The sequence below is a fragment of the Helianthus annuus genome, chromosome 7, assembly GCF_002127325.2.
Source record: "Helianthus annuus cultivar XRQ/B chromosome 7, HanXRQr2.0-SUNRISE, whole genome shotgun sequence".
In the NCBI taxonomy this organism is placed as follows: domain Eukaryota; kingdom Viridiplantae; phylum Streptophyta; class Magnoliopsida; order Asterales; family Asteraceae; genus Helianthus; species Helianthus annuus.
This window is the reverse complement of record NC_035439.2, coordinates 81,720,574-81,738,092: the sequence shown is the minus strand read 5'-3', so window position 1 is coordinate 81,738,092 and position 17,519 is coordinate 81,720,574. Positions and strand designations below refer to the sequence as shown.

The following is a 17,519-nucleotide window of genomic DNA, read 5'->3' as shown; positions in this document are numbered from 1 at the left end:
TATGCGTCGGGCACTAAGTCACCCCGAGGTCCGTTATGCTGGACCTGGGGCTGGGCTCGCTACACCCAGATAGATCTACCGCTCCTGTCCCTCGGTCCTACTACGAGGATTAATGGCCTCAAGTTGTGCCTACCCACTCACATGATCTGAGTAACAAACCTCCTTACGCTAACCATACCATGTATCAAGTATTCATAATCATAGTAACATGTATTTCACCCCCGCAGTTTATAAAACGGAAAACAGTTAAGAGAAAAGGGGGACATGAACTCACAGTGAGTGCGTCACAATACCAAGTAATCCAAATATCCAACTGCTGCGCAACGACCTACATGTGCTAATTCTATTAGACGGATGGCCGTGCTTTAGCTTTATAGTTTATCATTTTCGGGAAACAGTTAGACAACCGTTCCGTGTATATACTTGGTAGTTAATTTCCTTCCCAAGGATGGGGGAATTAATACATGTGCGTGTTTATAATATTAAGTCTCACTTAATATATTTTGTTTCTCATTCCAAAATATATTTATTTTTCTCAAAAATAATATATTTTCTCTTCGTGTAATACTTTCCAAAATAATATGTTGACAACATACGCGTTTATGAATATTTCCGTATAAAGCGTAAGTTACGTTTTGGCGATTAAGTGGTAATAGTAATTACCATTGTAACTTATATGTTTGTCGTAAAGGCGTTGGTATTATTTTGGGTTCGACAAAGTTTGTAAATATTATTTTTACTCTAAAAATAATATTTATATATTTTCACAAAATAATCATAAACAGTATGATGAAAAATATATTTATCGAATAAATATTTATCACTTTTAGTTTTTGTGAAAATCCCACCTCCGAATATTTAATAAATAAAGTCATGGCGAAATATATTTTGAAAACATTTCAAAAATAATTCTAACACTTGTAAATAATTCTAAGTGTTAGATTTTTAGAAAATTTCGCCAGAGTTTCCCCTGTAACTGGAGGTGGCCACGCTTTCAAGCGTATCATTTTCTTTTACAAAATCATTCCAACAATTCTTCAAATCAACCAAATCAATTTCCGATACTTCAAACTAGTTTTCAACACTTCAAACTTGTAGACTAGTATGTAAAATCACATTATTACATGAACTTGTAGTTTTTCTAAAACTATTGTGTAGATCTCGTTACATTTAGTGGATCTATGTATAAAATAGTTTAGTCTTGCAAAAACCCCGTTTTTGGAACAAATCACTCTTTACAACTTCCCGACAATTTTTATAAAAATTGTTATTTTGTCGGATCTTTCGTTTCACAAGTGTTCATACACTTGTAGTTTATAAAAATCACCTTTGTAAACATGTTATCCAACTTATACAAAAACATGATTTTCTCGACACTTGGTTCTACGAACGTACCACTTGTACATACGTAGATCGGCTCGTTTTAAATACTATTTTACATGTCAAAACACTTTTACACAAGTTCATGTTTCCCGTGTGGTGGAGTTTCACCTTTTAACCCTTGTACAAAAGAAACAAGTGTATGTCAAGATTCGGGACCTTAACAAAGTCGGGTTAAACGATGATAAGAGCCACCACAACGTAGATCGGGCCTCAACAATCAACATATTCAAATACTACAACTTTTACACGCGTTATATGCTTTTAACCAACGATATTCGAGTTTTTTGTAGACTTTTTAGATTCAAAAGATGGGTTACCGACTTTTAACCGTTAAAAATCCTTTTAACCACTTTAGATATGTTCAAGAACAAGTTTTAAATGTTATACCTCTAGCTCGGGGCTAGGGAAGATCTTTGGCGAAAACGGCGTGGATAAAAGCAAATGAACGTGGTCCTTCAACTTCCGTTTACTTCAAGCTTCCTCGTACGTGATCCCCGACACTTGTGTGCACTTGGAATGGCTAGATCAAAAACCGACAATGGTGGTGTGGGTGTGGCTAGTCTCGGCCGAGAGGGAGAGAGCAAGAGGGAGAGAGAGTTGGTGAAATGGTGTGTGTGTAATTATCTTAAGTGTGTGTGTGTATTTATAGAGAAAAGTAAGATCATCGTCCATCGGATTCATGCTCTAGATATCCACGAAACTAATAAAATAATAAAAAGCTTGTACCCTCTAGTTCCAAAGGGACCAAACCGGCCCTAAGGGGGGTGGGGTCACCCGGTTGGATCTTGATCGTTCAGTTAGAGTTTAGTTTGGTTAAGTCGGTTAACTTTAGGGATTAACCCCGTTAGTTGATTAATGCGTTATAAAGCGGGTGTTAGGGTAATCAGGGACCCTAACTGGCTCAGAAAAATACCAATAATATTTCTGGTAATATTTTTATGTTCCGGGTATAGTCCGGTTGTTCGGTTGGATAGTAATCCGTTAAAGTGCTTAAGTAATCCTTTAGGCGTTGTAAATAATATTTTTAGCGACACAATTTATTCTGCAAAGTGTCAGGAATATTTCCTCATGTTTTTGGCACTTTATTAATTAGCTAGAAGCTAGTATGTTGATAAAAATGCCGTGTTTTGTGTTTAGAGTACGTTTTAGGCACATCCAATCTCTATATCTTATTCCTAAAGACGCAATTATACAACCCTTGTATCCCTACACACACTACGGGTGTAGTAAAATATTTTTGGCTCATTCAGGCCTTTAGAGGCAGTGTCTGCCTGATGCTGGCTATATCAGCATGTCAAATAGGTTATCCGTTCAAATGCTACTGTGCATCATGTTTGTCACTAAAGTTCAGTAAATAAGTAATGTAGTGACGGAAAAATCAAAGTATGATGCAGATATGTACAAGTATCAAAAATCAAGTAGCAGTTTATCATAAATCTCAGTTAAGCACAGTAATTAGGCAACAATTAATAGTTAATTAAGTCGTACGGATACCTGGTTTTGTGAGGGTTGTCACAGCTAGATGTATCGACACTCGGCGTTCGACCTACGGTTATTCTATATTTCTAGGTGGTAATCTCGTTTCCTGGAGTGCGAAGAAACAACCAACTGTTGCTCGCTCTAGCTGTGAGTCGGAGTATCGTGCTATGGCTAATAGTGCGTCCGAAATTATCTGGATCTCCAATCTGTTGCGCGAGTTGCATACATTACCTCCAGATTGTCCCACGCTCCTCTGTGACAATAAAAGTGCATTGTTCCTTACTCAAAACCCGGTGTCACACAAGCATGCGAAGCATATCGATCTTGATTACCATTTCGTCCGTGAGCTCGTTGCTTCTGGAAAATTACGGACCTCCTTTATTCCTACCAAGCTTCAGGTTGCGGATATTTTCACAAAGAGCCTCTCACGACCCCAGTTTGAGTTTTTTCGCGATCGGCTTGGTTGTCGCCCGCCACCGTTCCGCTTGCGGGGGGATGTTAACGTGTATTAATTACTGTCCATTCATTTATCCTTCATTCATTGTATCAGTTTATGTATCTGTGTATATATTTGTAATCCTCCTTCAGTTGAGGTATTCCAATCAACAATATTCACATTAATCCTAGCCTTTTAGGCATGACGCCTTGTGCACCCATAACACTTACCGGAATCAATGTTGGTAATCCAAGATGCGAATCACAGGTTTTGTATATGAAGAATTGAGAATCAAAAGAACAATAAACTTGCTTGTATTGATTGAAAGTGATGACTACAATGAAATAAATAAACCCTATATATACTAACCGAATAGGTGCGAGTGAACCATCGCATCCTTTCCTTGATTACGTGACTCTTGATCGCGTATGATGTTTTCCACCAATTCAGGAACGTCGCAACTCTTGGAGATGTCGATTCCTTTAGTTTGTAGGTTACAATCTTTCACTTAGTCGCTTCTGATCCTTCTTGTTTAACTATCTAATTACAACATTAACTATTTTCTAATTATATAACGACCCCTATATTTAGTTTAAACATCAATACTCCTCCTTAAACTAAATATAGTTTAACGAAGGTCTTCAATTTGCTTGACTTAAAGTAACATTGGTTTTTTTTCCAACGCGAGATAAACCTCTTCGTCCTTCTCTTTTCCCTTGTCTTTTCATTTGCTACACTCGTATGCGAAATGACCAAATTCACCACATTCATAAAACCTGAACTCGCTTCTGTCTCTGTTTCTTCGATCCATATTTCGTCCACGTCCTCTTCCTCCTCCGACGGACGAATACGACTCATTTCCGAACAAAAATAATTTAAAATGTAGATCAACTAAAAAGGTATATAAAAATAAGCATGAAAACGTATTATATACTTGACACGATTCATTTCTAAAAAAATCACGCTGAAATATACATCAACTTGAATTTGTATCGAAACATAAAAAAAAATAAGCACACGTAAAACTCCATTACAAAGTCTTTAGAAAAGTGAGGAGTTATAAAAAAACCCAAATCGCCAATCAGGAGAATGTGTTGTAGAGATGAGACTTTTGTTTTTTAACTATACGGACACTTACATAAAAATAAACACGTAAAAAAATAATGTTTCCTTAAGTTAAAGAATGGTACGGCGCGTCGTCGCAGAATCGAAACATAAAGTAACTTGAATTAATAGGGTCTGATGAAAACGTATTTTATTTGACCGGCTCTTTTTAAACAAAAAAATATTTTAAAACGTATACCAACTGAAAACATGAATAAAAATAAGCATGAAAACATTATATTTGACCCGATTTCTAAAAATATTCACGTCGAAATATAAATTAACTTGAATCTATACTAACACATACATTAAAATAAGCACACGATTACAAAGTCTTTACAAAGTGAGGGGTTATAAGTGTCGATACTAAAAAATGTGAGATATTAGTATAAAAAGACAAAAAGAATCTAAAGGGAAAAAAAAAACCCGAATAGCCAATCAGGAGAAGGAGAATGTCCGCTAGGTGAGACATGTGTTTTTGAACTATACCGACGTGTATATAAAAATAAACACATAAAAAATAATGTTTTCTTAAGTTAAAAAATTAGTACGGCGCGTTGTGGTGGTGTCGAAAAATAAAGTAACTTGAATTGATACGGTCTAATAAAAACATATTATACTTGACCGGACTCTTTTTCAAGCAATTTTTTTTAAAACATAGACCAACTGAAAACATATATTTATAAATAAGCACGAAAATGTAGTATATTTGGCTCGATTCATTTCTAAAAAAATTCACGCCGAAATATGACTTAACTTGAATTTATACCGACACATACATAAAAATAAGCAAACGGTAAAACGACATTATAAAGTCTTTAGAAAAATAAGGGGTTATAAGTGTTGGTACTGAAAATTGAAAGATAAAAGTATAAAAGGACAAAAAGAAACTAAAAGGAAAAAAACCCCAACTAGCAAAGAATGTCCTGTAGAGGAGACTTGTATTTTTGAACTATACCGACGCGCACATAAAAATAAACACGTAAAAATAATGTTTTCGTAAATTAAAGAATGGTACGGCGCGTTGTGACGACGTGGAAACACAAAATAACTCGAATTTATACGGTCTAATGAAAACGTAGAATATATGACCCGACTCGTTTTTGAACAAAAAATATTTTAAAACGTAGATTAATTGAAAACGTATATAAAAATAAGCAGGTAAACTTATTATATTTAACCCGATTCATTTCTAAAAAAATTCATGACAAAATATAACTCAACTTGAATTTATATTGGCATATACATAAAAATAAGCACACGTAAATACTTTATTACAAAGTCTTTAGAAAAATAAGGGGTTACAAGTGTCGATACCGAAAATTGAGAGATAAAAGTAAATAAAAGACAAAAAAAAAAAAAAAATAAGAGACCAAAAAAGAAAAGAAAAGAACTCAAATAATAAATTTGGAGAATGTCCTATAGATAGGACTTCTATATGGGAATTGTTTTTGTAAGACCATCGGGTGTGATTCCCCTTCTTCTTCCTCGTGTTCACATCAATGCTATATCACCCTCCCATTTCACCTCATTATCCTCCCCAAAAATAGGGTGTGGTTCCCTCTTCTTCCCCTTCCATTTTTTTAATAGTTTTTTACTTAATATAATTTATTTTTAAACATACTTTTTTATTTGTCTAATGTATTTTATTTATAATAAATACAAATATTTTTAAGAACATTCAACTTTGCATAAAAATTCTAGAAGGTTATACCTAATCAAACACAAATTACATACTAAAATTATAAAATAAATTTTGTCTAAACCTATAAACACCGCTACTCATCATAAACGTGATCAACACAAAAGTTATTCCAAATATAGTTGATTAAATCCGCACATTGGTTTCCAAGCACGTGCTCACTGCGTAGCGCCCACAAATTTGATTGTTGTTGTTCCTCGTCAACTAGCTCAACATTCTCATGAATGTCATTTGGATCGTATTTGCATATTGCTCGACCATTGTATTCAATAATCAAGTTATGAAGTATTAAACAAGCATACATAACGTATCTCAATTTTTTTTGCTTCAAATGCATGAGCCGGTTATTGTATTATCTCCATTTTGCCTTTGTCACATCAAACAACCATTCGACATCTTTCCTTGCCTATTCTTTGCACTTTGCAAATGTTTTTCTTTTTTCATCACCGGGTTAAGGAATAGTTTTAACTATAGCCGTATAGGATGGGTATATACCGTTGCCTAGGTAATACCCATGCTTGTATGACACCCCATTGAGCATTAAAGAAGAGTCAGGACCCGTACCTCTAATGATATCGTCAAAAATATGAGATTTTGCAAGGACGTTTAAATCATTGTTTGAACCTGCAACCCTAAAAAAAAGTATGCCAAATCCATAAATCTTGTGAGCAAGCGGCCTCTAAGATTATTGAGGGATAAGGCAATTATGCCATTGCAAATGATTACAATCAATGCTTCCTAGTATCCCAGGAAATCCATATCTTTCTTCATGGAATACATAAAGCTTTTTGATATCCTTCATCATTGGCCTACGTAAATAAAACTTGCTATACAGGTACACAATACCTTTGGTAAATTCATACAAACACTCCCGACTCATTCTCTCAGACATCCTTAAATATTCACCGCATGAATCACTAGAAGTGTGATACGCTAATTGACGAAGTGTCGAAGTGCATTTTTGAAACGTAGTAAAACCCCTTCTCCATCTAGCATCCTAGCGCAATGTGAAAAAGTCAAGCCAAATCATTGGCAATACTTATAAACAATTGCCGACTCATTCGAGCGTAAATTGTTCGTTAGTGTACACACAGTTTTCAGCAAAGTTGTCACCAACCAAACATTCATGAGCACCTTAAATAAATGTTAAAGAGTAAGTTTAATAAATTATTCAAAACAATCCTAAAAATAAGAGTTAATTACGTTTTTCGTCCGTGTGGTTTGTCAAAAATCACTATTTCAGTTCATTAGTTTAAAAATTACGATTTCAGTCCCTGTGGTTTCAATTTCGTAACTGTTACAGTCCACCAACTTAACTCCATCCATTTATTCTGTTAACTTTTGATGAAATGACCAAATTTCCCCTGTGATTTTAATTTAAAAAACGCTAGTAACAGGTTTTGAACCTGTGACCTTTGATTTGAATTTAGTTGTTTAAACCAATAGGCCATTTGAATTATTGTGATTGAATTCAAATTTTCTTCCTTATAACATGGCCTATCATCTCCCCCTAATTAAACCTTTCAAATTGTTTACCTCACTATTGTCAAATTCATCCTTCTGTATATTCACACATAAAATCGAAAATCAAACTCCTTAAACTTGTCATCTTCATCCTTCTGCTAATCGATGGTAGTATGGAAAATCTAAAATAAATATAACAAGAGGATGACAAACGAAGATGTCACAGTCACCGGCGGTAAGCAGCAATTGCCACTGACGGGGGTGCTCTGTTCCGGTTAATGCTTTATCTCCGGCAAGCAGGGGGTGCTCTGTTCCGGTCTCTGTACCTGAAACTTGTACGGTGTGACGGGGATGTCGGTGGTGTGTGGCGGAGGTGGGTGGCGTGGTGGTGGTGTGTGGGGGAGGTGGGTGGCGTGTGGCAGAGGTGAGTGGCGTGGTGGTGGTGTGCGGAGGAGGTGGGTGGCGTGGTGGTGGTGTGTGGCACAGGTGGATGGTAACAGGTAGAGGTAGGAGGTGGCAGTGGTTTGTGTTGGTGCACTTGTGTCTGTACTTTGTCTGTATTCGGTCTGTATGTGAACGATGTCCTAAGTTAGTCTGTAAGTTGACCAAGTCAACTATCCTCCTAGTTTGAATTAGCCAATAACTTGTAATATGTATGTCTGTATCGAAGGATAGCCTCGAAGGATACTGTTGATCCTTCGAGGTGCTCGAAAGGTATGCTTCGAATGGTAGACCTCGAAGGATCATCCTTCGAGGTCCCTGCTCATCCTTCGAATGGAATGTACTCGATAGATGATCCTTCGGACCATCTATCGGATCCTTCGACCAGACATCATGGGCTGGGTATATATATACCCATGCAGTGTAGTGTGAAAGATAGATGCACACAGACAGACGAAAGAGAGTTGAGAGCATTCTGTCCGAAACACACACACACACACACTTTGAGAGTTTGCAAACTGATTGTAAACATTGTGCTTGTAACCGGAAACTTTCTACGCATTAATACAAGTGGTGTTAATCGTTGAGTCTTGTGTGTTCTTGTGTTTGTTCTTGCATCATCCCGGTTTGCTCGCTAGCTTGGATTCCGCACTCGCTAGTGAGTTTGTATAACAAGGTTTAGGTTTGTTCTCGATCCTCCGAGAAAAGGGACCTACAAGTGGTATCAGAGCCTTGGCTCTTTACCTTGTTTAAAACCGGGTTTTGTTCAAGTTCTTGGTGTGTTTGGACACTAGGTTTAGCACCCGTTTTTGGTGGTTTTCTTACTTGCTTTAACTGAAAAACGGTTTCTAAACCTTCGGGAGTGTTCAAGGTTGGGTTGGGTAACTTGAAAACTTGTTTTTAAGTGACTTTGATTTTTCCGGCCATATCTCCGGTGTGTTTCCGGTGACCAGATCTTGTTGATAAGGTTGCCATTTTTGGTATTGTTTTTGAAAGTCAAATAGTTGGTGGAAAAGTTGTTGGCAGACCATATCCTTTCTGCCGAAAGTACTTCACCAACCCATCACCTTTTTCACCAACCTGTCGTACTTTTTGTCAGTGTGTCAGACCTCGAAAGATACCTTTCGAGCTCGATAGATCATCCTTCGATCAAGGAGATTCGAAAGATAGCCATCCTTTGAACATCCTTCGAAGTCAGTGTGTTATCCTTCGAGTCAAGGAATCTTTTCGAAAGATCATCCTTCGAGTTACTGTTCATTTCGAAAGATAAGGATCCTTCGTGTAGGAGAATCTTTCGTATTAGTGTTCGAAAGATCAGTATCTTTCAAGTGTGAATCTGTCGAGATCTTTGTACGAAAGATCAGGATCTTTCGTTGTGAATCTTTCGAGACCTTTGTTCGAAAGATAAGAATCTTTCAATCTTCGAAAGATAAGGAGAATCTTTCGAAATCTTCTTTCGAAAGATAAGGATCCTTCGTACAGTCAATCTTTCGAAGTGATTGTTCGAAACTCAACAGTGATCTTACGAACATTGTTGATCCTTCGAACAGGTCGTGATCTTTCGAACAAGATTGCATCCTTCGGTTCTTATCTGTTTTGCACTTAACAGTTGTGTTTGTGTAGATTTTCAAGTGGCATTTTACAAAAATGAGTTGTACAAGTCCTTGGGATTGGAGTTTGAACTCACAACATACTCAAGAACTAACCTCTATTGCAGATTGGGCAAAGAGTATGATTCCACAGCCATCAATAAGTGCAAGTCAATGGGGATTGCTGTTGAATCAATATCAAAACATACAGAATCCTGTAGTAGCGAGAGGAGAAGGATATGAAGCTATCAGAAAGACACGTCATGATCTGTTGAAGAAGAAGTTTGAATCATTTCAATTTTTAGAGAATGAAACCCTAAATGATATAATTACTCGGTATTACCGTTTGATGTGTGAGGTGTATTCTGGTGGTGTTCGTGTCTCTCAACAGGAAATGGTAGCACGTTTTGCTGATGCTCTACCACCAAAGTGGGGTTCATTCATTGAGCAGCTGAAGCATACGGGTACTCTGAATACAGTCAACATCTATGAATTCATTGAGAAGCTGGAACACAAGAATGACCAAGAAATCCGGAAAACTCCGCGAGCTCTTGTTCCTCAAAACACAGAAATGTATTTGTCTGGTTTTGGTCCTTCAGCTAGTTCTAGTTCTGGTTCTGTTCAGCAACCGAAGCTTCAAACTGCTTTTGTGTCCAATACGAGTTCCTTTCCATTTCCTCAGTCAACAGCTGTTTCACAACCTCAATTCGATCCGAGGTCGTGCATTCCTGTCCCAACACAGCCACAACCACAACCTCAAGTTTCCACAACAAAACCTCAATTTGACCAAAGCGTCGATTGTGGTACGGATATACAGTTGGGAAACGGTGACCAAACAAGAACTGCATTTTACGTTGAGATTGTCAAGCATGTCAATGATGGTCAATCTTCGGAAGATGATAACAGTTCAGGATACAGTGGCAGTTCAGATGAAGAATCCAATCTGAATGAAAGAATTGATTCTGAAGCTAATGATTTGTCGAATGAGGCTGACAAGAAATCTGGCTTGATCGAGAAAGCTGATGCTACATCGAAAGAAATGGAGAAGATTCTCACTGAAGATGGATCTTTCTCTTCTCAAACTGTCTCTATGACTAATGTCACAGCTTCTTCAAGTCAGGTAAAGGTTGAAACTCCTAGCATATGTAGTGAATGTGCTAAAATGAAGCATGAATGTGTTGAATTGAGACGTGAATCTGAAACAGTTCATAGTCACAATCAAAGTTTGGTAATTGAACTGGCCAAGTGCAAAGAGGCAAACATGGCGTTAACTCAAAACGAAAAGGAGTTTAAAACTGTGATTGAAACTCTAAAGAAAAGTGTTTCCGAATTGAACAAAGTTGTGTATCATAAACAAGTTAGTATTAACGACTATATCAACCTTGTTGAGGAAACCAAAAAGCAATTAGCCATTGCCCAATGCGAGCATGATGCGATCAAACAAAAATTGGATAGTTATTCTAACTCCCAATTTGTGCTTGATCACATCATCGAGGTTCAACAACCGAAAGGAAATCAGAAGGGGATAGGATATAAGAAATGTCCGCCCCCTTTGATGAACAACTATACCAAGATGCCCGATGAAGAGGAAATGCCCCGGTATGAACCCAGTGTGCCTCTTGATGTTGAGGAATTTGCTACTGGACTAGGGTTCAAACCGGACAATTCATCGGAGGGCTCATCTGATAACAAAGAAAAGTCATCATGTGCTTCAAATCAAAGTCCTCCAACTATTGAGGAATGTGATTCTTCAGATGATGAATCAGATGTGAATGAACAGGATGAATCACTTGATGATGCGAAAGGAGTAGAAATTCCAATTGAGAATCATATTCTTTGTGATCCTCCTACTCCTTGCAACCTGTTGCCAAGAAAGTGATAAATCCTGTCAAAGATGTCAAGAATGACAAAGAAAGTGTGTTTGCTGTTAAAAGCTATAATTTGTTGTACACTTTGGTCGGAGATGTTAAAATCTATTCAAACAATGATTTTCCAATTAAAAATGTCAATCCATCCTTGATTGATAAAGTTTTTGAAGATAACACGAGCAAGTTTTTGGGAAAGACGATCCCTGGAGTTACTGTAACTCAATGTAATTCAATTCCAAAAGCTGAAATCAGAAAACAATTTGGAAAACAGAAATCACCGACAAAGCAACAACCAATTGCTTTTAAGGGTAAACAACAACAACGAGCTCCAAAGCCAAAGGCTAAGGTTGAAACAAAAGGAGCTCGTTATAAAAAGAAGAGCAAAGATGTTAAATTTGTAGCATCAAAGGGTACCGATAAAATTGAGACTTTTGAAAACAAATCAAACACCGATTTTGTACAAAAAGTCAAGATTTTGAAGCGTAACAGCGATAACAATTACACCCAACACACAAACGGGTGTGATGAACGAGCAAGTACCTCAGGTTCTACAGGTTCAACATCTGCCAGTCGAACAAATTCTCCTAAGTTTGGTGAAAGGAGAACTTGTTTCAAATGTGGGAAGTCTGGGCACATCATTAAAGATTGCACAAACTTGCCCAAACCAAATTTTGTTGAAAGAACCCCCTCTGAACAAGGTCACTCACAACGTCGTCCTGTTTCTGCAAAACATGATAAACGCACTATTGAAGAACAAGAAACGAAACAACGACGTAAAAATGTAAAGGTGATCGAAAAGGCCTTAAAACCGGAAACTGTTAAAAGGAAACCTAGTTTGTCACAACCATTAAAACCAGAAAATGTACATAATACACACTCTGGTAAACAAAAACAAACTTGGAAACCTAAAACAGGTAAAGGTTCAAGGGGAGGTGTTGTGTTTGAAAATTATCAGGAAGTTGAAATTACATTTCTTGATTCTCAGGGGCAACCCAAGTCTATGAAGGCTTGGGTCCCCCTCTCCAACTAATCTCTGAGTGAGTGTGCAGGAAGTTCCAGGAGGAACTATCGATAGTCATAGGATTGTTGATAGTGGAATGTCCTTGCACAAGATAGGCGACAGAAGAAATTGTTGCCTTTGATGGAGAGGAAAAGAAAAGAAGAAATATCTGATAAAAGAAATTGGAAATTGGAAAATTCGACCAAATGAAGAACGTGCCAAAAAATTTGGACATTTTGGTTTTTGATCGGGTCCTCAGGAACGAATGAAGTGAAATGTGTGCCGATGCCTTTGCATGGATTGAACAACCACACACTACTTCTCAAGAGGAAGACTAAGACCTTCGTTGGTGCAATGTGGAAGACCAGCCGGACCCGGAGGTTTATGATCTTGTTGCTGTCAAGAGATTATTCAGTAGCTGCAGATTCGACCTTGAAGTCCACACCGGGTGGATATCAAGTTTGGGAGAACACTTAGATTCCTTGCAATGCATGAAACAGTTGCAGGATACGGTTTTTGAATTTCTAAATCTCTCCTATGCTTGTCGATATTTAAGCTACTTTGTGAATTATTATTATCTCGAACAGCACTCTTTGACCTGACACGTTGATCTCGGATATCACCTCACACGTGATTGTTTCAATATGAAACTCATCAATGTTGTCATGGTCCTCACCGCTTACCGATATGCCAACTCACTTTTCCAAAATTTGTTAAGTCTTTTCTGATAAAACTTAATTTTGGTAAATGGCATTAAGGTCAAGCAAGAGTAAACCAACATCGGAAAATCCTTTTTGTAAATATCTTTGTGTGTTTTTAAATTTGTCTTAGTTTATTGATTTTAGGGGGAGTAAATCCAAAAATCGGAAAATCCAAAAACATCGAAAAATTTCAAAAACACAAAAACAATAGAAAAACAAAAATGAGTTTCCTGGCGAGCAAAAGAGAAAATGATAGTACATCAGTGGTCTATCCAAACCTCTTTAAACCTTAAGTGTAAAACGATAAGCAGCTCTATATAAGATGTATCGGTAGGCTCACAATCATTTTAAAGTGTGCAGGGTGATATAAATCTTAATCGACTGAAGACCAGGTGGGAACCATTCATTGGCATATGGTCTTAGTACCGAAATTTCGTTTGATAGATTGCCGAGGTTCTGAGATATTCGGTCTTTATGCTGCTTATCATCTGGGTATCATGGTTGTATCTTTTACCGAAAAATAACGGGGACGCAAGTCTAGATCTTCCATGATACTATACATACGTGTACATATTACATACTGCATTCGACCTCAATAAGTGATAAACAATCACATGTCCAAATCAAATAAGTGATAAAAATATCACATTTATCCGGGTGTCAAGTTCGTCTCTCTGCTGTACGGAAGTACTGACCTGTTCACGGACTTGCACCTGTGCCCTCATGCATATGAAAATCAAGTTCCTCATCAATAAGTGATTATATCACATAGGGCTTGTTTTCAAATCAAAATAAGTGAGTATCTCACAGCTTATACGGTCAAACAGATGATAATCAGTATACTCACCGGTAAGATGAACACTCGTGCATACCTTGATACGGGAATGTGTCGTGATGTGGATGAACACCGGTCGGTAAGTATAAATCATACCTTAACGTACCCCCTCGCCATGATTACATCTGATAAGTTGAGCTTAAGTGGACAACAATACCGATAATCGTTATAGGATGCTTACCCTAATGTTAACTAATTGAACAACAAGAGCGTTTTAGCATGACCGTACACTGATATGATTCTCTTACCCTCGAAACTCGCAAAAAGATTGTTTGTATATATTTATTTATTTACTGATTAACTTTTATTGTTTTCTTTTAAACAGTTTCGTCGTTTGGTGCATATCAGCACGACATTAGCGGTGATGTCGTTTGATAACACTCAAAGGATTTTAAATTGTTGTCTTTCTTAATATTAAAACACACCTAAAATCTGTTTTAATATAAACTTTATAAAAGCCAAAAAGATTTTCTTTCTACTTTATTTTCGATCGTACGATGTTGGAACTCGAGTCTTCGTTGCCTGAAACCTGAACGAAAACCGAACTGACTAAATCTTCATAAACGGTCGAAATTTGCAAGTTTTGAAAGTTAAGTCTAAAGTTGAGAAATTTATTAAACTTTCAAACTGTCGGACGGTGTTTGATTGTGACATGGTCATTCGTGTGTCATTTGTTTATACTATATTCCAAGCAGTTGTTCTCATTACGCGTTTAGATTTCTTGCATGTGCAGATTCTAAAGGCTAGGAGAACATGGTCGATGACAAGCTTCGGGATGAAGACACAACGTGAAGGCACTCAACTGATGAAGATGATCGAGTTGCCGCTGGCCATCATCAACACCACAAGGATCTCACTTCATAAAGATCAAGTCATTCACGAGCATAACTCAAGGGGGAGCTTATGTTAAGGGGGAGTTTGTCAACACACTTCCTACATGATACGGGTAGTTTGTTGATACACTCTCTGCTTTCAAGGAGTGAAGACTTTGAAGATCCTCCGACATTGAAGACTTGAAAGGACATCAGAGTTTTGGTAACTCAAAGACCAAAGACCGTCGAAGTTCGAGACGAGTCTACCACTTTAGAAGATAAAGACAAAGCTACAGCCAAGGGGGAGTTTGTTGGTGCACTTGTGTCTGTACTTTGTCTGTATTCGGTCTGTATGTGAACGATGTCCTAAGTTAGTCTGTAAGTTGACCAAGTCAACTATCCTCCTAGTTTGAATTAGCCAATAACTTGTAATATGTATGTCTGTATCGAAGGATAGCCTCGAAGGATACTGTTGATCCTTCGAGGTGCTCGAAAGGTATGCTTCGAATGGTAGACCTCGAAGGATCATCCTTCGAGGTCCCTGCTCATCCTTCGAATGGAATGTACTCGATAGATGATCCTTCGGACCATCTATCGGATCCTTCGACCAGACATCATGGGCTGGGTATATATATACCCATGCAGTGTAGTGTGAAAGATAGATGCACACAGACAGACAGAAAGAGAGTTGAGAGCATTCTGTCCGAAACACACACACACACACTTTGAGAGTTTGCAAACTGATTGTAAACATTGTGCTTGTAACCGGAAACTTTCTACGCATTAATACAAGTGGTGTTAATCGTTGAGTCTTGTGTGTTCTTGTGTTTGTTCTTGCATCATCCCGGTTTGCTCGCTAGCTTGGATTCCGCACTCGCTAGTGAGTTTGTATAACAAGGTTTAGGTTTGTTCTCGATCCTCCGAGAAAAGGGACCTACAGTTTGTTGTGTTCTGGAGAATAAGTATTGAAGTTCAACAACACTTAACAATTTAGCCCCTCACTTTCATTATTTGATAATTTAGCCCCTTATTTATTTTTGTTTTAACTTTAATCACAGGGGTATTATGGTCATTTCATATAGGTCTAACAGAACAACTGGATGAGGTTAACGGAGGTGGACTGTAATAGTTACGAAATTGAAACCATATGGACTGAAATTGCAATTTTTAAACTACTGGACTGAAATAGTAATTTTTGACAAACCACAGGGGCGAAAAACGTAATTAACTCTAAAAATAAATAACAAAACGTTCAAAATAAAAATTGTACAGAAATAATATACCTTCACGATCTCTATTTAACGTCGCGGCTCTCGTTCTTGGTTGTGACGTTTCTTGGTCTTCACCATCTTCTTCTATCTTGGCAACAATTTTAGCCGTCTCAAGCATCATGCTAAGAAAAAAATTCCTGACATTTCCTCGTCTCGATGAACAACTCATAGCGATTATTTTTTAAAAGGAATAGATGAATGTGAGAGAAGAAAATATAAAAGATAGAGAGTGTGGTGGTTTTTTAAAAAATATAGTTAAATGGGAGAGAAGGAAATATAAAAGATAAAGAGTGTGGTGAATTTTGTGGAATAAAATGAGGGTTATATAGTGTTTAAAATAAAAAAAATGATATTTAATTATTGAAATTAGCCGTTAATCAACGACAGGATTTTTGAATTCAACATCGGACGAACGAGAATAATTCCCCGATTTAAACCGAAGGTGGGACAGGTGGCGGTGTTCCCCGTCGGGGTCGCTAGCCATATCAACCCCTTTCCCGAACCACACCCAGGCGTCTAAGTATATACAATTTATATCGATACATACATAAAAATAAGCACATGTAATACTTCATTACGAAATCTTTAGAAAAATGAGGGGTTATAAGTATCATTGATACTGAAAACTGACGGATAAAAAAACAAATAGCCAATCAGGAGAATGTATGGTCAAGTACTTTTCATGTGCAAGCTCTCCAATTTGGCACAAAATCCTACAACAGAGGTCTCCTTTGATAGATCTCGTACTACCATGTTCCCTACACTCGGAATAAGTGTGCTATGAGTTTTTCCATAATTTTGTTCTTCTCCTTGAACATGAATCTCAACAGATTCACTTTCAACACCAAAGAATAACATACGAAAGATTCTCAAATTTGAATTGTCAAGATGTTATTCACCAACGATTAACAATTTTCTATCAAACCTTATCAATATGACTAAGAAAAAATTACAATTTGAGAACCAATGTAGCACTAAAAGTATATCTGAAAGATCTCTCCTCATTCGTTTATATAGACATGCTTAACTACCCCTTAACGGTTTCTAACATAGAAACAAAAAAGAATCTGTTAAGTAACTGTTGACCATTAGCACTTACTTAGACTCCATCAACATCTTTGCTGATAATTCTAGTACCAACCCTAAACCTAGCTGACTTTATATTTTTATCTATATATTTTAACAACAATATTTTTCAATTAGAGAACTAAAAAGATATAGGTTTACTGGATTTACAAAGTTATAAACTAAAATATGATTTGATATAGTAAACATTGATATGTTATGTCAATAATTAATTAAAAAATAACTTATGAACTTAAAAATGCTTTGTCCTGTTATATAGTTGACATTTATGGTGTGAGTCGTCTTGGTTAGGCATGTTTTGCGGTAGAATTAGATCATATTTGAGGGGCTACAAATATCTACAGTTAT

General features: G+C 37.0%; 1 protein-coding gene across 1 annotated transcript in view; it reads left to right on the top strand.

Moving 5' to 3' along the window:
* Positions 1-17,519, top strand: part of LOC110912956 (cysteine-rich receptor-like protein kinase 2) — a 43,581-nt gene that overhangs the window by 17,561 nt on the left and 8,501 nt on the right. The window lies entirely within an intron of this gene.